Source organism: Apium graveolens, chromosome 7, assembly GCF_009905375.1.
Source record: "Apium graveolens cultivar Ventura chromosome 7, ASM990537v1, whole genome shotgun sequence".
In the NCBI taxonomy this organism is placed as follows: Eukaryota; Viridiplantae; Streptophyta; class Magnoliopsida; order Apiales; family Apiaceae; genus Apium; species Apium graveolens.
Window position 1 is genome coordinate 47,816,885 of NC_133653.1, and position 25,602 is coordinate 47,842,486.

General features: G+C 36.3%; 1 pseudogene; it reads right to left on the reverse strand.

The window, feature by feature from the left end:
• The window catches only part of LOC141673593 (cyanidin 3-O-galactoside 2''-O-xylosyltransferase FGGT1-like), a 45,905-nt pseudogene extending 21,510 nt beyond the window's left edge, over positions 1 to 24,395 (reverse strand).
• Positions 24,396 to 25,602: the final 1,207 nt, after the last annotated feature.

Consider the following 25,602-nt stretch of genomic DNA (forward strand, 5'->3'; position numbering starts at 1 on the left):
AGCAATGGCTGGATCCACCCTTATTTCTCATGTACCTGCCTTTCTCTCATATTCTCTCTTTTGTTGCATCAGGGTCTCACCCTGGCTCCCCACCCTCACACCCTCACCTTAACCTACTAAGGTGGGACTCCTCTCACTCACTTTTGCCAATCCTGAATAAATGGATTGCTGAGATTCACTCTTTTCCTCTCCTTTTACCTGGGAGCAACCCAGCCTCTCACTCAAAGCACTCTCGTCTATCAGTCCTAAGAGTGATTGTATTACCACTAAATCTTCTGCACTAGAAATAATTGAAGTTTGAAGTTGTGCAGAGACACTCGACGGATAAGTGATATCCATCGGGTGAGTGGTAAAGCTATCCGACGGATAACTGCTGTTAAGCTTATCCGTCGGGATACAATCACTACTCGACGGATGAGAAATATCCATCGAGAGAGTAGAAATGAATGAGGTGGGAAGAGAAACTATTGTTGACTCTGTGTTGATTGAAGTTATTTGAGGCACAGATGTCACAATAGTATCTGAAAGAATTGGCAAGTGAGCCAACAAATCATCTAAAAGATGATGCTCACTTGCACTAGATTTTGGCTTCCCCAACAAAGTTAAAGAAGGGGAATCAGGAATTGAAGTGTTTATCATATCCACTTCCAGTGAGTTAGTTGGTGAGTATGGTGTTTCAGTGGCTTCTATTATAAGAGATTTTGGCTGTGACTCCACATTTATTGGAGCCACATCAATCTGAATTTGAGAAGGTGCAGGGACTGTGTCTTTAGCACCAGTTTGCACTGTGTGTGTGCCCTGTGCATCCCCAGTTGTTTTGGATTTTTTCTTTCTAGTGTAAGTTTGGGGTGAGCTTGTGTCCCTAACCCTTTTGGCCTGTGCTCTTGGATGAGAGCTTTGTTCAATAGCTACATCCTTTTGGGAGGATGCAGCTAGAAGTGAGCTTTTGTCCTTTTTAAGCACTGCAGTTTGTTGGGAAACTGCAGTGTGCTTAGGCTGGGATTCACTCAACTCTCCAACCTTATCCTTGGGGTTTCTTTGATGTTCACCCCTTCCCTCACCTATCTGACCCTCCTTCACACTCCCCTCTTTGGCTTTGGTAGATTTTTCAACTGGTACCTTTTGAGAGATACCAGAGGGGGTTTTCTTTAATTTGGATTTGAAAATTACAGTTAATTTGGCAGCTTTGGTAGGCAACTGTTTGGTCATTGTCACAGTTGCCATAGCTATGCCTGAAGTCAAAGAAATAGAGGAGATTGGAATAGTTGAGGGTATGGATGAACTTACCTCACTTACCTGAGGTGTCAGCATTACAGGGAAATAGAACATTAGCACATCCCTATGGTGGTTAGCTCTGTTCAAATCTGCAATGATCCTTCTCTCTTGAACCCAACAAGCTAATTTGTTGTTTGGGTTCTCAAGTGCAATTTCTTGACAAAGATGGTTAGCCAATAGCATAAAAAATCTAGCATAATATATGTTCTTTCCCCTTTTGGCTAACTCACCTAGTTTAAAACCTAAGTCATATATGACAAGGTCACTGAAATTGTAAAATTTGTCTGTAACTAGCATGTATAGCATGTTAAGCATGGAAATGTTCACAGAATCAAAATTACTGATTTTTCCAGAGAAAACTTTAGTTACAACATCACACATAAAACTCCATTTCTTCCTAAGACCTAATCTCCTAATATCACTTAGCTTATTAATAGGAAGTACATAATGCATGGAATTAAGTATATTGATCAAATCAGTGTCAGTGTGTGGTGAAATTACATTATCATCAGGAATCTTGAAACATGCTTTTATCACATCACTATTGATACAGAATTCATTACCTTTGATGTTCAGAGTGATGGTTTTGTCAGTAGAGTTGTAAATTGCAGAGGTCCACATCTCTTCTACAACTTCACAAAAGATTGTGGGTGATTCAAGCATGGCAAAACTTAACTTGCAGTTCTTCACGAAGTCCATCATCTTGTGATAGTCTTCTGATTGCTGAATGCCCTTGTTGACCAAAGCAGTGAAGTTGTTCTTCTCATAAATGAACCCAGTCTGAGACATAATCTTTACTACAGGTGCCATTGTTAGAGAAGGAAAGCTTGAAGAGAAAGAGGATTTTTGCTTGAGAGAGAATGAAATAAACACAGTTGAATTTGAGAATGATAAAAGAAAATGATTAGAATGAAATAAGCTTTTATACTTTGCTCAAAAACAACGGATAAAAATAATAAAGAGAAGTAAATTACACAATAGAAATTGCCTATATTAGCCATTTTAAAAATAAACTGTAAAAATTCCACTCATTATCCGTCGTGTAATACTTACAAACTGTAAGTATACTCGATGGATAATGTTCAGGGAATTAACGGTTAAGATTTAGACACTTCGACGGATGAGGATAAACTGTTATCCGTCGAGTTTTAAAAGATTCCAGAAAAATAATTAATTTTTATTTGCTCATTGTATATCGATGGATGACTTAACTCGATGGATAATGGTCATCCGTCGAGATGCAAATTTTGACTTAGTCAAAATTTCATTCATGACTAAAAATCAGTTAAACTTCTGGCTACTTTTTAACTTGCAAAATAACTCAGATAGATTCAAGAGTAATTAAGCATACCTACCTCACTTACCAACCTAGAAAAGGTGGATTAATCCAGTGGCTTGGTAAATATGTCTGCAATTTGCTTCTCACTTGGAACAAAATGTAACTCTACAGTACCATTCATTACATGTTCCCTTATGAAATGGTACTTGGTGTCTATGTGCTTTGTCCTTGAATGTTGCACTGGATTTTCAGTGATGGCAATTGCACTTGTGTTATCACAGAAAATAGGAATCCTCTCAACTTGCAGACCATAGTCTAGCAATTGATTTTTCATCCATAAAATCTGTACACAGCAACTGCCAGCAGCAATATATTCAGCTTCAGCTGTAGAAGTAGAAACTGAATTTTGCTTTTTACTGAACCAGGACACAAGCTTGTTTCCTAGAAATTGACAAGTTCCTGTTGTGCTTTTTCTGTCAATTCTGGAACCTGCATAGTCTGCATCTGAATAACCAGTTAGATCAAAACCAGAATCTCTAGGATACCAAATGCCAAGTTTTGGTGTTCCCTTGAGATATCTGAAAATTCTCTTAATAGCTATTAAGTGAGACTCTCTAGGATCAGCCTGAAATCTGGCACATAAACATGTAGCAAACATTATATCTGGCCTACTAGCTGATAAGTACAGAAGTGAGCCAACCATGCCTCTATAGCGTGAAATATCCACAGACCTTTCAGTAGTGTTTAGTTCAAGCTTAGTTGCAGTGGCCATGGGAGTTTTTGCAGATGTGCAATCCATTAGATCAAACTTCTTTAAAAGATCAGAAATATATTTAGTTTGACTAATGAATATTCCATCACTAACTTGCTTAACTTGTAAACCAAGAAAGTAAGTTAGTTCTCCCATCATACTCATTTCATACTTACTTTGCATCAGTTTGGCAAACTTTTTACAAAGTTTCTCATCTGTAGAGCCAAAGATAATATCATCTACATAAATTTGAACAAGTATGCTAGAGCCATTAACATTTCTGAAAAATAGAGTTTTATCTACAGTACCTCTTGTGAAATGATTTTCCAAAAGGAACTTTGATAAAGTGTCATACCAGGCTCTAGGTGCTTGCTTCAGTCCATAAAGTGCTTTTAGTAGATAATAGACATACTCTGGAAAATTTGGATCTTTAAAGCCAGGAGGTTGACTAACATACACTTCTTCCTCCAAATCTCCATTCAGAAAGGCACTTTTGACATCCATTTGATAGACCTTGAAATTGGCATGGGCTGCATAGGCTAAGAAGATTCCGATGGCTTCAAGTCTTGCAACAAAAGCAAATGTTTCATCAAAATCTATTCCTTCTTGCTGGCAATAGCCTTTAGCAACCAATCTGGCTTTGTTCCTTACTACTATGCCATTTTCATCCATCTTGTTTCTGAATAACCATTTGGTGTCTATTGGATTCTTTCCTTTAAGCTTGGGTACCAGCTTCCAAACTTTATTCCTTTCAAATTGGTTTAGCTCCTCCTGCATAGCTAAAATCCAATCAGGATCTAACAAGGCTTCTTCTACCTTCTTTGGTTCTTCCTTTGACAGAAAGCTGCTATATAGACATTCTTCTTGAGTTGCTCTCCTGGTTTGAACTCTAGAAGAAACATCACCAATAATCAGTTCAAATGGGTGATCTTTTGTCCATTTCCTTGGTTGAGGTAGATTAGCTCTAGATGAAGAGATCTCAATGTTGTCTTGATGTGTTATTGAGTTTTGATTGCTAGAAACTCCCCCTGAGTTTGTGGATCTTTGATTTGAGAAAGGGATACTTTCTATAGGTGACCTTCCTTGATTTCCTGCTCCTTTAGATAACCCGACGGATGGTGAATTTTGAGTACAGATGGATGAGGCAGGTTGTCTTCCGACGGATAACACAGATTGCCTTCCGACGGATGAAGCATTTTGCAACTCGACGGATGTTGAGTTTTGTGCTTCATTGGTGATAGATTTGTCTGCATTATCCTTAGACACTGTTTCTTGATCACTCTTATCATCACTTTCATCACTAACCATCTCAACATTGTTGAATTTGAGACTCTCATGGTAATCTCCATCTTTCAGTCCTTCAATCTTTTTATCATCAAACACAACATGTATGGATTCCACAACAATGTTGGTTCTTAGATTGTAGACTCTATATGCTTTACCAACAACATATCCAACAAAAATTCCTTCATCTGCTTTGGCATCAAACTTCCCATTTTGATCAGTTTGATTTCTCAGAATATAGCTTTTACAGCTAAAGACATGAAGAAAGTTTAGAGTTGGCTTCTTGTTCTTGAACAATTGATAAGGTGTCATGCATCTTGCTTGATTAATCGGAGAGATGTTCTGAGTATAGCATGCAGTGTTTACAGCTTCAGCCCAGAAATATGTTGGTAATTTTGATTCTTCAAGCATTGTCCTTGCAGCTTCAATAAGGGATCTATTCTTTCTTTCCACTACTCCATTCTGTTGTGGAGTCCTTGCTGCTGAAAACTCATGCAAGATCCCATTTTCCTCACAAAATGCTCTCATGACATAGTTCTTGAACTCAGTTCCATTGTCACTCCTGATTCTTCTAACTTTGAAATCAGGATGATTGTTAACTTGTCTTATGTAATTGATGATGATTTCACTAGCCTCATCTTTAGACTTTAGGAAATATGTCCAAGAGAACTTTGAGAAATCATCTACAATTACTAGGCAAAATCTTTTCTTGGAAATTGACAATACATTGACTGGTCCAAACAAATCCATGTGAAGCAATTGCAGAGGCTCTTCAATTGCTAAATCAAGTTTCTTCCTGAATGATGCTTTGATCTAATTCCCTTGTTGGCAGGCATCACACAGTCCATCCTTTGTAAACTCTACTAGAGGAATGCCTCTAACTAGCTCTTTCTTTACCAGCTCATTCATGGTCTTGAAGTTTAAATGGGATAGCTTCTTGTGCCATAGCCAACTTTCATCTTGACTTGCTTTACTGAGAAGACAAGTTACAGATTCTGCTTTAGTTGAGTTGAAGTCAGCTAGATACACATTTCCTCTTCCCACACCAGTGAGAACCACTTTGTTATTTTGATTTTTAGTCACAACACAGGCTTCTTTGTTGAAGGTCACTGAGTTGCCTTTGTCACAAAGCTGGCTGATACCCAACAGATTATGTTTGAGACCATCCACTAAGGCAACCTCTTCAATGATGACATTGTCCTTTGAAATCAAGCCATATCCCACAGTATAACCTTTGCTGTCATCTCCAAAAGTGATACTTGGGCTAGCTCTCTCCTTAAACTCTGTGAGCAGGGTAGAATAACCAGTCATGTGTCTTGAACAACCACTATCCAAGTACCAAAGATTCTTTCTGTTTCCCTGCACACAACAAAATCAAATCAAGTTGATTTTGGTACCCAAGTTTCCTTGGGTCCTGCCTTGTTAGCTTTCTTCTTCTGTTTCTTAGGCCTTATCTCATTTGACTTAGGAATTTCAGATTCTTCCTTAGTCAATTGGGTTGTACCCACTACACCATAAATGACCTACGGGAACATCTCGTAAATCGGTGTTGCTAAATAATGTTACATTAGGTATGCTAGTTTTGATCTACTAAAACACTTTGTTTTTGATGTTACCTTAGGTACAAAGTGGTGTTACATTTGAAAAACATACGTTTCATATAGCAACATGCAAGGATATGTTGCCTTAGGTCATTTATAAAAAAATTTATTACTAATTTCAATAAAAATTTTAAAATAATCATTGAAGTTATATTTATTTTCAAATGAACTAATTTTTTTTTATAAAATATAAAAGTTTAATTTATAAATGCCTTATTCATTTTAATATGCTAAAATATATCCTTATAAAATTTAAATTTTATATTTTATTATGAAAATAATATATATTTAAATCACCTAAACATAAATATAATCTTTTATTTAACAAAAATTAATAAAATTTACACGGAACCCGTTGAAAAAGCTGGGCGGCAAAACTAGCCGTTTCTCTCACTTTAACCATTTCCCTCTCAGTCTAACTCACTCTCTCTCACTCTAACTCACTCTCTCTCACTCTAACCCTCTCTCTCTCTCTCTCTCTCTCTCTCTCTCTCTCTCTCTCTCTCTCTCTCTCTCTCTCTCTCTCTCTCTCTCTCTCTCTCTCTCTCTCTCGCTCTCGCTCTCGCTCTCGCTCTAACTCTCTCGTAAAGCTCTCAACTCTCTCTTATTCTTGCAAATCAACGATTTAACGATTAACGATTGAGGCTTTGGGTTCTTCAAATTAGGGCTTTTTAAAATCAGGGGTTTTTGAAATTAGGGCTTTTTGTTTAATTTACTCTTTTTATATTTTAATTAATTGGTCTCTCGTTTTGATTTAAATTAGGGTTTGGAGCTTGTTCAGTCGGGTTGGAGCTTATTTAGTCGGGTTGGTGCTTGTTCAGTCGGGTCGAGCTTCGATTTGCAGGTATTAAACCTTTGTTACTTCGGGTTATGCATATTTGTTATACATGAATGTTAGGGATATCGATTTGGGGCTATTGAATGTTATGCGTATTTGCATGTTATATGTTATATGTTATGCATATTTGTTATATGTTACTATTGGGTGTTTACTATTGGGTGTTTACTATTGGGTTTTTTTTGTTATATGTTATCAATACGGGGGTATTGGGTTATATGCGTATTTGCATAATGTTATGAATGTTCTGCGTTTTTTGTTCAGTCGTTTTGTTATACATGAATGTTATGAAGTATTTACTATTGGGTGTTTTTTTGTTATATGTTATGTGTTTTTTTGTCAACCATGAAAGGCTGTTACTCTCTATAATAGGCATATCGGTTTTAAAATCAGAATAGTTGCATTTATCTGTTTTAAATAAGTGGAGGCAACATCTGTTTGTTATATATATATAGTTGTATTTATCTGTTTGTGAATACTGTTTTTGCACTTTTATTGGCTCTTGTAATTCCTTCTATTAGCGCTCAGGCCCCTAAGTATTACTAGTGTACTACTAAAGTTTACAAGTTACAAGTAAATGAAGGATTAGGCAGAAATTGAAAAAGTATGGTGGGAGCATTCACGAATTGCATGCAATAATCATTGAACATTATTATATATTGTTGTTGAACACGAGAGAAGAGAGGGGGTTAGACTCGGGGGCGTGACCATAAGTACATATATTGTTTATGTTGTTGTGTATGAAGTATGAACACCATATGTTCATACTATTCTGTGATACAATGCCTATTAATTGATAAGTATCGATATGTGCTGTGATACAGGCCTGCTTTTTTAGTCTTGTATCAATGTAATTAGTAATCTAGTTAAGTTATATATTAAGGAATACATATTAAATGTAGTTCTTTTAGCTCACTAGTCTTTGTACATGAACTAGGCTACTTTGGTGCCTTTCTTACCCTTTTAGTATAACATTATCATGCTTCTTAATTGTAGTAATGGACGAGGATGAAAATATTTGGATATACCTTCCAAAGCATAGTCAAGGATATAGGAAAGGGGTTAATGCATTTTTGGATAATGCCTTCCCCAAATTGGCAATAGGTGATGAAATGACATGCCCTTGCCGAAATTGTAAAAATAGTAAGTGTCAGCGTCGAGAATTTATCTACGATCATCTCATATGTAGTGGTCCTTACCCATTATATGTGAACTGGATTGTAGAAGTTTCACAGATTTTAAGTCCAAATAACGGTAGTGACGATGAAGATATGGACTGGGAGAATAATCTACATTTTGGAGATAATTTAGATGAGATGCTGGACCGTACAAATGGACCAACTGTTGATTCTAAAAGATTTTATGAGGAGGGAAAACAACCTTTATATCCATGCTGTAAAAAATTCTCACGATTAAGTTTTATTGTCGGACTTTATTCCTTAAAATGTGTTCACGAAATTACGGAGTCAGGATTCGGGGATATACTAGAGCTAATCTGAGATGCGTTTCCAGAGGCAAACATACCATTGTCTTTCTATGCTGCAAAGAACGTGATTAAAGAGTTAGGGCTCGATTATAAAAAAATACACGCATGCCCTAACCATTGTATGTTGTATTGGGGTGAAGATGAAAAAGAGGACTCTTGCAAAACTTGCGGCCTTTCAAGATGGATTGTACGCGAGAAGAAAGACACTTCAGACAGTAATCCGAAGAAGGTGATTCACAAAGTCCCGGCGAATGTGATGCGGTATTTTCCACTAAAGCCAAGGCTGCAACGACTCTTTATGTGTAAAGATTTTCCAGAACTTATGGTATGGCATGCAATTGGACGTCAAAGGGATGGGAAACTTAGACATCCCGCTGATGCCGAAGCTTGGAAAACAATGGATGCGAGATATCCTCAGTTCTCGTCAGAAAATAGAAACATCAGGCTAGGTTTAGCAGCTGACGGTTTTAACCCTTTTTGTACCATGAATACAAATCACAGTACTTGGCCAATTGTTTTGGTCAATTACAACCTTCCACCCTGGTTGTGTATGAAGCCAGAAAACCTCATTCTGTCAACTCTTATTTCTAGTCCAGATTCTCCTAAAAATAGCATCGATGTCTATATGCAACCTCTAGTGGCTGAGTTGACAGAATTATGGAATGAAGGCATACAAACCTATGATGCCTTTACTGATCAGACCTTTATCTTACGTGCAAGTATTCTTTGGACAATTAGCGATTTCCCAGGATATGCGATGTTATCTGGATGGAGCACGAAGGGTTACTTAGGGTGTCCCGTTTGTAATTATGAGACATCTTCCATGTACCTAAAATATTGTAAAAAGATGTGCTATATAAATCATAGGAAGTTTCTCGATTCCGATCATAAGTGGAGGTTTGACAAAAGAAGGTTCAACGGACAAATAGAAATGGGACAACCCCCTGCAATTCTGTCAGGAACAGACATAGAAGATTTGCTGTCTAATTTCCAAAATCAGTTTGGAAAAAAGAAGAAGGAACCAGGACAAAAAAAGGTGAAGAAGGTCGATTCCCCCTTTAAGAAAAAGTCAGTTTTTTTCAATTTACCATATTGGAGTCATAATTTGCATCGACACAACCTCGACATAATTTATATTGAGAAGAATGTTTGTGACAACATTCTTGGCACTCTGCTAAATATGGCTGGCAAGACAAAGGACCATGTGAATGCACGTTTAGATTTACAAGAACTTGGCATTAGGAAGGCCCTCCATCCTGTTCGATCACTTGATGGGAAACACCTTGAAATTAGGGCTGCCATATTTGATATGACAAATAAAGAGAAAGATTTATTTTGCGCAGTAGTAAAAAATGTGAAATTGCCATATGGTAGTGCATCAAATATCAGTCGATATGTGCACACGAAAGAGAGGAAAATCTCTGGCTATAAGAGCCATGATGCTCACTTTCTCTTGCACTATTTGCTACAGTTTGCGATGAAAAAATCACTAAAACCTGAAGTTGCGACAGTTTTTATCAGACTAGGGGCATTTTTGAGAGGTATTTGGAGCAAAGTTATCGACTTGAATGAACTTCGAAGGCTGCAATAAGAAATTGTGGAAATCCTTTGTCAATTTGAGAATATATTTGTGAATGCCTTCTTCGACATAATGGTACATTTGTTGGTTCACTTATGCAGTGAAGTGCAATATGGTGGACCGGCACACATTCGCTCCATGTTTCCTATTGAGCGCTATTTGTGCAAATTAAAGTCTTATGTGCAAAATAGAAGCAAACCAGAGGGATCTATCGCTGAGGGTTACCTGGCGGAAGAAGGCTTAACATTTTGCTCAAGATTCTTGGGTGGCGATTCGGGATCAAAAATTACGAAGCCTGCTAAATTTGGAAGTTGTCCAGAAAAATTAGAGTACCATATTGGTACGAGAAGAAATAAAGATGGAAAATCAATTCATTTGAAAGAATCTCAATGGATGGCAATTCATCGCTACATTCTATTTAACAACGGAAATAAAGAGATAGAGTCTTTAATTGAGTAAGTATTTACTTGTTCTTTATTTTACTTATTGTAGAACTAGCGTTCTGTTCCAAGTTTTTTAAACTAAATAATTAATGTAGGGAGCATCGTGCTTTAGTTGCTGGTCAAGCAAAATTGAAAAGGTATAAAAGGGAGAGAGAACATAATGACGATTTCTGGAAGTGGATGAAGGAACAGGTTACAAATAAACTGAACATTTCGAGAGAACTAGAAGTGCTTGCGGTGGGGCCTAATAGAGCAGCTAAGGAGTACAGTGGATATGTAATCAATGGATATAGATTCCATTCAAAGAACAGAGATGCCAAATGTAAAACACAGAACAGTGGTGTTTTTTTGACGGCTTTGACTACAAGTTTTGCTAGTTCAAAAGACGAGAACCCAACAGTTGGCAATGTCAATTACTATGGGGCAATTGAAGAGATAGTAGAAGTCGACTACTGGGGTGAATTTTCAATTGTCGTATTTAAGTGTTGTTGGTATCAAGAAGAAAAGGATGTGTATGGGCTGACTAGGGTTAATTTTAATAAATTATGCCAACAGTCAGATCCTTACGTATTGGCTTCACAAGTACAACAGATTTTCTACATAGAAGACCCGGTTGATAAGATGTTGTATAATGTTGTATAATGTTATCAAGCGCCTACCACGGGACTGGTGTGATGTTGAAAATGATAATGTAAATGAAGGCCAAGATGATACTGTTTTACATGATATACACCTTGAAAGTCAGATTGATAAAGCTAGTTGGTGCAGGGATGATGTCCCAAAAAGACAAGTCCCCATCCAGCCAGATGAAGTGAATGAACCTGCCTAATTAGTCATTCAGTGAACTTAGCATTGTACTCTTATTGTAATACCCTAAATTCACTTAGTGAACTGAGTACATTCATCTTTTTATGCTGCTCTTTAATTTATATAAACTCAACTTGTTTCTTCTAGTAATTGTGTTCGTATTGTAATTTTACTGCGATTGTTGCCGCATATTATCTGTCATTGTGTTTGTATTGTATTTTACTGTGTTTGCTGCCGTATATTATATGTCATTATGTTCATATATCTTATTACATTTTTGCTTCTTATTTTATTGTTCATTTAATTACATTTTAATGTAATGCATTTAATTATATTTTTGCTTTTTATTTTATTGTTCATAACTTGCAAGAATTGCCAGAAACTCAACTTGTTTTTTTTGTATAGGATGGGAGGATTTCATATCACAATCCACCACCAGGGAGAATTTCAAAGAACAAGATATGCTGGTGGGAAAGAGTTTCTTGTAAGGGGTGTCGATCCTGATAAGTTTTCTTATACAGTCCTATTGGAGCATGTCAAAGACGATCTTCATTACTCAGAAATTGGAGGAATTTATATCCAAGATAAGTTGGGAGACTGGAAATTGGTAACAAATGATTCTGACATGTTTACACTAATTGGAGAAGTTAGCAGTGGTGACCATATTCACTTTTATATGGACAACATTGTTGATAACAAGATTGAGCCAGTTAAGCAAATGCAGCCCCATGTTATCATGAGGCCAAGGCATAATATACTCGAAGGTACTCCTTCGAATTTTTTTTGTAAATTGGACTTATATTTTTATGTATCGCTTCTTAGTAACTGCCATTATATTTTTTTTAGGAAAAAAACAAGTCAAGCGCACATTTGTTATGACTCATCAACTACAACAAAAGCAAAAGAACAAAAAAATAGTGGAAGTAGATATGGCTCAGGTAGTTACTCGCAAGTCTCCGCGATTGAACAACCTGAAACAAGATAATGATGCAACTGTGAGAAACAAGTCTGGAACTGCTAAGAGGAAATTAAATTTGCATAGTCAACCACATCAAGATGAAAACATGGGAGAAAATGACCTAGAGGTTAGATGTCCTGTCATACAGGGTACTATCCTACCCCCTCCACCCCCTCCACCCCCTCCACCAGCTCAGGCACATTCCACTGTAAGTTGTTATTAGTTGAATTTTAAATTTTGTATATTTTTGTAGATAATTTTAAATTATGCAATGTATATTCATCATGCAGTCTACCATCCTACCTCCTCCACCGCCTCTAACAGAGTATGAAATTCAAAGAGCTATAAGAGTTGAGAGGAATAATGAAGTTTATATGGCTCTAAATTTACCTACATGGTCTGCTGGACTTAGATCTTCTGTCCAGAAGAAAAATAGTGAGAAGTTGCAGGACTTAAGTGATCATGATTATGATCCAGGAAATGATGATGGTAGTGATGGTGATGTATCAGTTACTCCGTTGAAGGTTTGTCAAACCTAAAGTATAATTTGCAGAGAACCAATAAAATTATATTCTAGTACTAAAGCAAGATATTTTGCAGAGAACCAAGAAAGCGGGTGAAAAAAAGCTTCTTATGGGACGTGGGGCAACAACACGTTCACGAGCCAATGCTGCATCGAAAACGCCAGCAATTGAGGAAGCTGCAAGCCAGAAAGAGACATGTCCACCTGTACAAGATACAAACTCTGCGGTACCTAACATTGAGTTACCACAAGCAGATGATGGAAATGGTTCAATGGCTGTATTTATTGCTATGAGGAAACGCCAACGGGAAAAAGCTGAACGGGAAAAAGCTGAACGGGAAAAGCTATTGTAGCTGCTGCAAATGCAAGTTATAATAGAGTTGTCGAGGAAAATGCCTTGCAAGATATTGAAGAAGGTGGTGAAGCAGGTCATCACATCTTGCATATATAAGTTCAATACAACTGCGTTTACTCTGATTTTTCCCTTAAATATATAAACTGGACTTTATTACTGCACATAATATTTTTCCCTTAACCATATAACTGGACTTTATCTTGCATATATAAGCACATCTTGCACATAAATCACATCACATAAAAAATGAGTATTATATTTATCTACTGAACCTCTAACAGTTGGGTTCAGTCTCATAAAACTTGATTTTGTGGATAATCACAAAATGCTTGACGCTTATCTGCAGTTCAATTGGGATTTTATGAGTACTATGTAAATTAAAATCAAGCTTGATTTTATGAGTACGTGTAATGTGCTTTTTCTTATGACATTTTATGTACTTCTTAATCAGTTGTAGCTCCTAAAAGGCTCAGAGGAAAAACAAGAATGGATAAAGTTCATACGAGAAGTTATGACAAGAGAATTGTCATTCAAGTAAACGAGTTTTTCCAGCCTATTGCAGATAGTGATGGTGTATTATCAGAACTAAGTAACTTTTTAGGAACACTTGCAAAGCTATGTGTGTCTCTTACGTATGTTACTTGGCGTCATGTTCCTGAAAACTTGAAAAAAACTTTATGGAATTATGTAAAGGTATTTTATGCCCTTTATGACCAATAATCTACTTGGATATCTTCTAAAACAATTTATGGTGACATACTAGACTTAAACTGAATTCCGTATTAATATTGAACTCGTTAATTTATAAGGCTCGATATATTATTCCTGATGAATGTGAAAAGTGGGTGGAGGATTCTATTCATGCTGCTTGGAAGGGGTATAAGTGTCGAATCAAGGCGGCACATTATACAACCTACACAAATGATGAAGACAGACTACAGAATAGGCCAGATGATATTCCGTTGGAGAGATTCAAAATGCTCTTAGAGTACTGGAATGATGATTCTGTTCAGGTATACAACTTATAATTTTGAGCATTGATAATTATCCCTATATATTTATTTTCATGTCTTTTGTAGGCGAGAGCTAAGAAAAATGCGGTGAGTCGTAAATCATATCTCGACACTCACACTGCTGGTCCGAAAAGCTTTGCACAAGTTCGAAACAAGATGGTATGTGATTTATTTATAATTATTTATGAACTGACCGCACTATGTTCATTCTTTATTCAGATAGTACTCACTGTTTTTACATAAATAATTATCCTTATAATGATTTATCTGATTTTGTAGTGCATAAAATATTTATCAGGAATAATTATCCTTCGAAGTACTCACTGTTTATTTTCTTACAAAAAAATAAATCATGTTTGATTTATTTATCTGATTTTGTAGATAGTACTCACTTTTTTTACATGAATAATTATCCTTATAATGTGCATCTCTATTTAGATAAATATTGTGTTTGTAACATGACATGTACCTTATTTTTTGCTAGAAAAAAAGGCACCAGATAGCTCTGCACCTTGTGATGCTGAGGTTTATTTTGAAACCCGGGAGCGAAGTGACAACCGTGAGTACAAGATCGATCCTGCAATTATGAAATCCAAACTTGTAAGTATTTTATTTAATAATCAGTTGTCTGTAATTGACGAAAAGATGACTTTTTGTATTTCATATTTAATCTCATTTGTTCACGTGGCTTTATTTTTAGGAAAAAATTAGCAAAAAGCTTAGCACTGGAGATAATGTAAGTGAACTGCTTACAGATGGAAAATCACACGGCCCGACTTGGCTTTTAGGGAGATGTCCAAAGCCTTCACAAATTACCAGCTCAACTGCTCCCACAGACACCTATGTGCAAGAGCTGACAACCAAGATAAGGCAAAGCCTTGCTGATGAAGTTCAAGAGAAGGTGAGGCAAGTACAAGCCGAAGTGGATGACCAGGTGAACAAGAAAGTGTAACAGAACATGGCATTGGTCCTTAAAAAACTTGCAGAAGCAAACCCAAATATCACTGTCGACATTGAGGATCTGTGTTCACCTTTTTCAAGCGATAACAATGGTACGCCTATGACTGGCGGCAGTAGCTTCTAGTATGACACTGTGATGTCTATGCATGTGTCTTGACTTAAAGGTCTTTTGCTACTACTTTTAAGTATGATATAGACTAATCTAAGTACTAGGGGTAAGAAGTTGGTTTAAGTCTGTTTATTCGGAACTTTATTTAAGTCCAAAGATTGTTTGGTCCAGTATTGTTGATGACTGTATAATGACCTGGTGAATTGCTTTGCTGTTGGATGATGGTTATTTTGGCAATTCGTAATTTCTGTGTACCTTTTTTCCAGTTTTTACCATAAAAATGTTGCCTTAGCTACTGTAAACGTTGCACTAGCTACTCTGAAATGTTGCACTAGCTACTGTAAACGTTGCACTAGCTACTCTGAAATGTTGCCTTAGATGCAGTGGGCCACAATGGGCCGGATGTGGGACCCACATTGGGGCCCACAAGGGGGCCACTGTGGGCCCCAATGTGGGTCCCACTTTTTTAAAAACATTTTAGTACTCTAAGGTAACATAAAAAAACAAGTTACAACTGATCTCTCATTATGTTGCATTAGCAAGCTAAGGCAACATATAAACAAGTTAAAATACGATGTTGCCTTAGGCACCAAAGATGTTACCTTAGACCCCTAAGGCAACATGGAAAAACCTATCTTTAAGAAAATGTTACCTTAGCTTAAAAGTGGGGCAAGAGCAACATATTTACCCCCTACTGCAACATTTTTTTGGTGTTACAGTAGGCATTTTATGGTGTAGTGACCTTTGAAACCACTAAATGCAACAAAATTATCATGCATGTTATGGCTAACAGGAAATGGCATGCTTGGTGCAAACATGTTATTCCAGTAAGGCATGCTAAATGGCATTTGAGGCATATTGTATGCAGCATAATATGGATTAGGTGCAAATGGCATATTAGCAAACTGTGCATTCATGTTCTGTGTAGGCATAGCATTAACAAGCATGGAAGGCATGGCATTCATGTTAGGAAATTTAGGTTGAACAGACATGGGAGTAGGCATTGCAGATTTACAATTAACAGACAAATGATTTACACTACCACACTTGACACAGATTTTTCTAGGAGCATATTTATCAGGTGTGTAGTTATTGTGTTTGTTAATCTTTACTTTACCATTCCTATTGTTTTTCTTTTTAGTCTCTATTTTTACCTCTATCTTCTCAAGTCTGTCACTTAACTGTTTGACAGTCATGTGACCAACATTACCCTTTTTCCCTTTCTTAACTTGACTTGACTCTCCTGAAACAAAATTCTTGGAAACAGACCCATACTTTTCATTTAGCTTGATTAATTTGGCTTTGCTAATGGGTTTGCTTACAGCCGACGGATGAGGATTTTTATCATTCGACGGATAACACTTTTTGTTATCCGACGGATAGTCCTCATCATCCGTCGAGTCTACATCTGTCAGCAACCCATCTACCAAAATAGGTTCTAGTTTCTCCTTATTCTTTTTCCAGGCTTCATCACAAAAGGACTCAATTCCTTGAACCTTGGTGAACAAGAACATCTCTGGATGTTTTCCATGCTTTAATCACCTTTTGTTCACGATCGAGCTGCTTCTTCAAAATTTCTTCCTTTTTCAAGGACTCAGTTAATTCCTCCTTGGCAATCTTACACTCATTTTTTAGTTTCTCAAACTCAAAAAACTGAGACTCAAGCACATTATTCCTCTCACTTAAAAACAAGTTGTTTTATTTGATTTTAGCATTTTCTTTAGTGAGAGACTTAAATGTAACACGCAAATGATACAATTCTGTAGACATATCATTTATGGCATCATTACACTCAGCTTTAGATAAATGTGCAAGGTTTGTAGTGATTACTTGATTGCTTGAGGAACTTGTCTCTGTTTCATCAGACTTGGCCATTAGGGCTAGATTGACATAGCTGACATCTTCATCTTCATCTAAACCATCAGCTGCCCAGTCATTCTCTTGTGTAATAAAATCCCTTTCCTTTTGTTTGAGTAGATCAAAGTATTTTTTCTTGTAATCTACAGACTCAAACCTTTTCTTACCGGAATCTGACTTTCTACACTCATTGGCAAAATGCCCTGCCAAGCCACATTTGAAACATTTGAATTTTGACTTATCCACCATGTTTCTATTTGGCTTGGCTGCTCCAAAGTTCTTTTTGAACTTGAGCTTGGCAAATCTTCTTGACAGGAATGCTAGGTGCTCATCAATGTCATCCATGTCATCTTGGCTCAATGATTCTTCACTTTCTGCAGCTAGCCCCTTATCCTTGCTTTCACAAACCTTTGAAGTTGATTCCACAACTTCCATCTTCACTTCTTTCTCCTTTTCCAGATCAGCAACTAGTGCAATGGATCCTCCTTTCTTCTTTCCTCTCTCCATTCTTTCATCCTGCTCTATCTCAAGCTCATAGGTTTTCAGAATGCCATACAGTCTCTCTAAAGTAAACTCCTTATAATCTTGTGAGTTTCTCAATGAGACTGTCATTGGTTTCCATTCCTTTGGAAGAGTTCTGAGAAATTTCAGATTGGAGTCTTTAGTCTGATAGACTCTTCCTTACAACTTAAGAGCATTTAGTAGTTTTTGGAATCTACTAAAAATGTCAGTGAGTGACTCACTTTCTTCATTGTGAAAATGCTCATATTGCTGAATTAGGAGCTGCATTTTATTTTCTCTTACTTGCTCAATACCATCATAGATTATCTGTATTGTGTCCCAAACTTCCTTGGCAGTCTTGCAGTTGATGATGTTATCAAACATGTCCGCATCAACACCATTGAACAGAATGTTCATGGCCTTTTTATCTTTCCTGACTTGTTTAATGTCAGGATCAGACCATTCATGCCTTGGCTTTGGAACATATGGCTCATTTCCTGTTGCAGCTCTCATTGGAACATGGGGGCCTCTTTCTATGCAGTCCATATAGGCCTCATCTTGAGAAAGCATATGAAGATGCATCTTTACCTTCCAATGATGGTAATTATCTTTATCAAGAAAAGGATCTTGACTCCAACATCTTTCTTGTTCATCTTGCTGAATTGTTTTGATCTTTAAACTCTTTGTAGATTAAGAGCTTGCTCTGATACCAATTGTTAGTCCCTTAACAATATAACAAGAATTACAGAAGGGGGGTTGAATGGAATTCTTGAACCTTTTTCTTGAAATAAAAATGTTCAACTCGATTAAAGATATATTTGTTTTGATTAGCACAATGCGGAATGTAAACTTAAATGAATCAAAATATAAGTAATTAAAAACAAGAGTCTTTAAAAACTTTCTGGTGGATTTAAACAATTCCACCAGATATATATAATATATTGAGAGGACTCTATGTGCAGAAATGCCCACAGCTGCTTACAAATGGAACTGCTGAGAATACAGGAAATGCTAAAGATTATGCTTACAAAGATTTCTCTGTTTTTGTGTTTCTCAGCTATCTCAGTTATTTTTCTATTTGCTACTCTCTTGGTTTATATAATACCAAGATTACAAAGTCAAAAAGACTGAACAAATATAAAATCTAATAGTCTTAATCTTTGCTGCTTTTCGTCCTCTATTACCCAGTTAATGGGCTTCCATAATGTGTTTGTATCCAACTCGACGGCTGTGTGTCAGCTTTCACTGTTCAACTGATGTTTGAATTCTTGATATGATCATCCGTCAACTTTCAGATCATCCGTCGATGACTTAATTGATCATCCGTCGACTGCTATGTTAAACATCCGTTGATAGTCATTTGATCATCCGTCGAAGGCTTTGTTAATCATCCGTCGGTAGCTATTTTGGCACTTGACTTCATTTCACTTATACTGAATTACAAGACATTACTTATGTACAATTAATCAACCTATTCTGCATATCTAGTTAAAGTCAACATGACTTATATGCTACTACAGATTCTATACAAAGGTGCATACATCACTGTGCTATAAACTTATTATTACATAAGCTACTCACTCGATGGATAATAAGTTAATCATCCGTCGGGACTATAATGAGTTATCCGTCGGGACTATAATTCTTATCCGTCGAGTGCTACAATATTTCACTAAGTAAAATCTACTTAGATGTTTTGTTTAAGTGATCATCAGGTACACAACATATTCACAACAAGTGTACTTCCCTTTTCCTTTCCAGCTGCTGTCTTTGTTGAAGGACTGTCCTTTGCTCTTGAAAAATCTTGGTTTCTTCACTCTAATGTTAGAGAATTTTCTAGCCAAGTAAGCCATTGATTTGTCTAGCTCATCAAGCTCATCAATAGTTTAGAACTCATCTTCTTCATCCAATTCCAGTATGACTTGCTCTTTAGTGTCATTGACTCTTTTCTCACTTGTAGAAATTTCTGGAGTTTGGGATCTTTGCTTATCATTAGAGGTTTGGCTATCATTCACAATCAGTGCACTTGAGCCATCCATTACATATCCTTGACCAGCCCTTAATGATTTCTTTTGAATCATTTCAAGTTCATAAGTTTTCAGAATCCCATAGAGCACTTCTAGTGTGATTCTACTCAAATCCCTTCCTTCTCTGATGCAGAGATCTTTTGTTCCAAATGATCAGGGAGAGTAAGCAAGAACTTCAAATTCACTTCTTCAACATCATAAAATTTATCATGAAGCTGCAAGTCATTTATCAGCTTATTAAACCTTTCAAGCACATCAGTAATACCCTCTTTTGGTTTAGCCATAAAACCCTCATACTGAGAAATCAATATCCTTCTTTGATTTGACCTAACCTCCTCAATTCCTTCACAGAGTATCTCAATCTTTTCCTAGATCTGTTTAGCAGGGTCACAGTTGACAATGTTATTATACATTACATTGTCAAGTGACTCAATTAGTATCAGTTGCAAAGCACTGTCTAGGGAAACTTTCTCTTTTTCAATATCAGTATACTTAGAAGGATCCTTGGGAGCAAAATGAGCTGGAATAACCATGTCACCATCTGTGGTTTCATCAACTCTAACCATAGGAGTGAAGGGCCCATTCTCGAGGATCTGAATGTAAAGGTGATTGGCCATTCTTATAAACAGCAACATTTTCTTTTTCCATAAAGTGTAGTTGGCCTTATCAAAGGGAGGAATCTTGATACTACTGATATTCTGTCTATTCATTTTTCCAAGATCTAATCTGTTTACTTTCAGATTTTGTTCTGATACCACTTGTTAGGTATGAATACAACAAAAAGGGGGGGGGGTGAATGTGTTTTGACTTAAATGTTTACTTTTGATCGACTTTGGCTTTAGTAGTTGGTTGTTATCAATGATTTGGTAGAATAGATGTTAAACATAAATAACAATGCAAATATGTAAAACGAAGATCTTCAAAACTCACTTAATTTTATATTAAAAATCAAGCAGTGTTTTGCTACAAAATCTCTAAGTTCTTGGTTTAGAACTTAGCTTCTTTCTTGAGAGAGAATACAAGATTTTCTATCTACATTGTTACAACTGACTAAGGACCAGTGTTAACTTTATAACTCAGTTAACTGCTGGTTTACACAGTATGTAATAAACATGCTATTAGCTTTTCTAAACTGTCACTTGTCATTTCTATTTATAGAAAAGCAAATCTTCCATTTCTGGCTTAGCATATCTTTAGCATCCCGTGTTTACTTCAATCTTCCTCTGTCAGTTAATCTTTGCCATTGATCTTGCACATCTCTCAAGCTGCTTTTTGTAGACTTGTCAATCCAGCTGTGTGATTTGTTTGTTGATTTGCAACCTTGGTTAATCAATTCGTTAATTTTGATTAGGATTTTTTTAAAACCGAGTTTTGTTTTCTGGAATTTTTGAATCGATGTTTTGCGATTTGTGTTGAATCTGGGTACTTATGGTTGCTGTAAATAGATTGTATTGATCCTGAGGTTTGTTTTGATACCAGGATTATAAGTTTTTGTTGAGTATTGAATGAATTCGATTTTCCGATGTACTCACCGGAGAATTCGAGGTTTTTGGGCCGGAAAATTGATCCAAGTAATGTTTTTTGATTCTGGGTTGGTGAAATTGTACAGAGAATGATTTGGGATCGATTCAGTATGAAAATCAATTGAAACGGAGTCGAATGGGGGTGTTGGAGTGGCGCCGGGAATTCGCCGGACTCCGGTGAAGTCGCCGGTTTTTGGGATTAGCCCAGATTCCGGTCGACCTTCAACCGGAGTTCTTGGCAACCCAGTTGAAGTCCCCAACCCGACCCGTTAGATTTAATTATAACCCGACTTTGATTTCTTTTTCCCCAAACTCAACCATCAAATCTATTTGTGTCCTTTTCTTTCTAAATTATTTCAAAATTGTTTTATTATGTCCAAAAATCATTTATTTTATTTTTATAAATTATTTACTTATTATTTTTAATTCTAAAATTTTTTTTCTTAATTATTTTAAATTTCTAAAATTATTTTATTTTATTATTTTCAAAAATATAATTTGATTTAATTATTTATAATTCATTTTAGTTAATTATTTATGAATTTAATTAATTGATTAAAATCATTTAATCAATTAATTTCATTTATAAATTGTTAAATAAATGTAAATTATTTATAATTAATTCAAATAATTCCTAAAAAAATTATTTTTAAGATTTTAAAAATTATATTTTGATATTCAAAAGTCAATTAATATTAATATTATTATTAATTGATTTAATTCTATTTATTTCTTATTTTATTCATTATAATTAAACCGTTCATCCGTTTAATATGAAACGAACGCGTACAGACTCAGAAAAATATTACGCTTTCAATAAAAATATTTTTAAGTCCTAATTTCTTTTGTATTGCAATGACCTTTGATTTTTGTATCAGTTTGAGTTAGTATTTGATCGGTAAATGCTAATATTGACCTGATTTTAATTCTGAACGCACTGAGACATATCTTTTAATGATTTGACTTATGTGTTAGATGAAATATGTGATTACGTGTTATACGAATGCCATGATTACGTGTTACGTGATATGCATGCTATCTATTTACAGTTTTAAAATGCCATGAGTAGTTATAAACGATCGGGGAGATGTCAAGACGTATAGTTACGTCGATTGAGTTTGGTTTTGTCAATTAAGATAACCTTTTTGTTTATAGAAACGAGTAGTAATGAGTGTGGTCAAGTGTTAGACGGAGATAGTAGCCAGCAGCTATAAGCAGGGTTATAGTAAGAGGTTATCGAGCATACCAGGAAAATACCCTAACTTCACTTATCATTCAAGTGATGTTTATTTCAAATCATATTATGCAAGTATTTATATCTTCACTTATCATTCAAGTGATATTGACTCTGAATTTTATTCTTTCAATTTCTCTACTATTCTAAGTTCAGAATAGTTAAATGTTTTTACATTTCGCTAAAAATTACTCTATACAGTGAAGCTTTGAATTGAGATTAGCGAATAACTAATTGTTCTGGTTATTTCGCCATTGGTTGTTGAGATAAATCTGGACCATGAGAAATGGGGAGTTATGTGGTTAAGGATGTCATTTGATTCGACTCCTTTGACGGAAAATTGTTTTTATGGGTTGGATGGTTGCGTAAGAGGCCGTGGCGGCGGTCCAGCGTGAGCTATGTGTTATACAGGATATAACACCTTGCTATGCCGATATGTGCCTTGGGTACCTTTTGTTTAGTTGGATATGCTTCGACATACCGGTGTTGCTCCGCGGCTGATCACCGGCGGCAACACACCGTTGTTCGAGGATTCCAATCCCAAAACAAAATATATATGTAAATGTGGTTTATTATCAAAATATATATCAGTTTTTGATACTGTTCAGGTATTGTGGTTTGGTTTTGTTAATCAGATATATTGTTGTTGTTGTTGTTCTAAATCATAAGCTATATACTGCTTGCTGAGCATTTCTTTCGCTCATACTCGTTTCATATCCTGATTCTTTCAGCTAGGCCAAGGCAAGCTTGAGTTCCAGGTCTGACCAGAAGTGGTGCTTGTAGTTAGTTTGGTGTGTTTTCTAGGTAGACAGTTTGGGACGCTTAGCTAGTCTAGAGGTTTGTAATAAAATTTGAATAAGTTTTAAAACTAATTAGACTTATGGTTTGTGATAACTTTTGGTTTGTATTAGTGTATGTTCCATACTATAAACTATGATCGATCCAGTTGCATGCAAGGGGTCATATTTATTATATTATTCCGCTGTGATTATTTTATTATGGTTTATTGGCTAGTGACCCCCAAATCTAGACCCCGGGTTTGGAGGGTGTCACATGCACTATTCACTAATTTAAATTCGGACCGGGTAATAGGTCATTGTTGGGTAGATTTAGACCGAATTTGGGCCAATAGGCCACTCTTGGAGATGGCCTAAGGGTGATGTTTAAAGCAGGATAGCTTATTGGAGGTTGCTTAAATTCAGCTTCAGATATGTAACCTCCACTGCAATGCCTTTCCGGGTAGAGAGTGGTACCTATTGCAGCTGGATTAAGAATGAAGTAATGAAGTTAGTCAATTCCTAACTTTCTAGCCAAGCTGGGGATCCAGTAAGAAAAATCAAAGAACACAACATCCACTTTGAGGTCACGGAGGAGACCTCCTGTTAAGTGGCATTTATATCCACTTAGAACGCTTCGTAAGGGCTCGAATTGGTGTTTTATACTCAAGTTGTTTGTGTAGTTGATGTGTTTTTGTAGTATTTTGCATTTCAGGGAATAATTAGAAGCAGGAAGGGCTTTATACTATTTTTATGCTTGGAAAAGTGCAGGGAAGGAACCGAGAATGATTTCGCGAAGAAACCAGCAAAAGAAAGTAAAGAAAATAAATTTTTCCAGAGACACGGGGCTGCCGTGCCCAAGTACAGAGCGGCCGCGCTCGGTTCGGAGTGTATTAGGTATGGGACTAGTACATTTCCTAAGATGCGATCCTTTAGGCTAATATATAAGTATTAGGAAATTATATTGGATTTAGGCATTTATTTGTGTGGTTATTTGATATGCTTGACTCGGTGCTTTTTGATCATTGACTCTAAGTTTAGCAATTGTTTTGTGTGATTTAGAAAATATGGACGGGGATAACGGTAACAACCAGAACAACAACAAAAATTAGAAGAACAATGGTAATCAGGGAAACAATGATGAAGGAGGAAACGTCTTTGACCAGCTGGCTGAAACTTTAGTTGTACTTGTGAATCAGTAACCGAAGCCCAACATCGTCTCTCAGTTCAAGCGTTTGAATCCACCAACTTTTGATGGAGCAACTGATCCGGCAGTAGTCGAGATGTGGATCCAAGAGATGGAAAAAGCTTTCGGACTTTTAGGGAGCAATGAGGAACAAAAGGTGACCTTAGCTGTGTACCAATTGCAAGGAAGCGCTTACGACTGGTCGCTCATGAAATAGAGGAAGAACGAGACAATAATGAATCTTGAAGAAAATCCTGAACCGTACACTTGGGTAAAGTTCAAGAAGGCTTTAGAGGACATGTACTTTCCAAGAAAAGTTCATCTGCAGAAAGAGAGGGACTTCATTTGACTTCAGCAAGGTGGAAGAACCGTCATTAAATACGAAGCAGAATTTGCAAAGCTTGCGAAGTACGCGTCGACCCTAGTAGCAGATGAGAGCAGTCGAGCACGAAGATTATAGGAGGGACTTTGAAGCGACATCAGGAACTCTGTGGCGTCTTTTGAACTTCAGACATACGAGGCTGTCCTCAACAAGGCGTTAGTGATCGAGAGAGGCTTGGCAGAATATGAAAAGGCGTCTGACAGCTGGAATAAGATGCGGTTCATTCAAACTGGTGGGCAATCTTTTCAAAGGGGACCATTGAAGAAGCCACACGTGTACGATAACATCGGAGGTCAAGGTGATCGAGAGAGGTGTACGAGGTGTGGAAAGAATCATCCGGACAAGTTCTGCCGTTGGAATACAGGTGCTAATTTTCATTGCGGAGAATTAGGACACAAGATTTCGAATTGCCCGCACAACCCTCCACCGCCATTAAGGAAGGAAGTAGATAACAAGATGGGCAAAGGACGAGTGTTTCAGCTCAGAAATTACAACTATCGCAATTAAGGTATGATTTCTTTTTTAGGTGGATTATTTAATTTAAATTATTTGTGTGAATCTGGGGACCAAATTCTTTTAAGGAGGGAAGAATGTAAAATCTGTAATTTTAATTTTTAATTTATTTATTAGATATTAGATAATAATTCGTTTAGATAAATATTTATTTAGAATATTTCGGAAAATTTTTGTGCAAGTTATTTGAGTTAGGAAAAGATTTATTATTTGTGGAAAGAAGTGTAAGAATAATTTAAAAAATCGAAATATTTTTAGTTTAGGAAATTGTATGTGTTAAATATTTTATTTATGGAATTGACTTGGAGAGGTGATAAATTATTAGAAGGAAATTTTTATTAT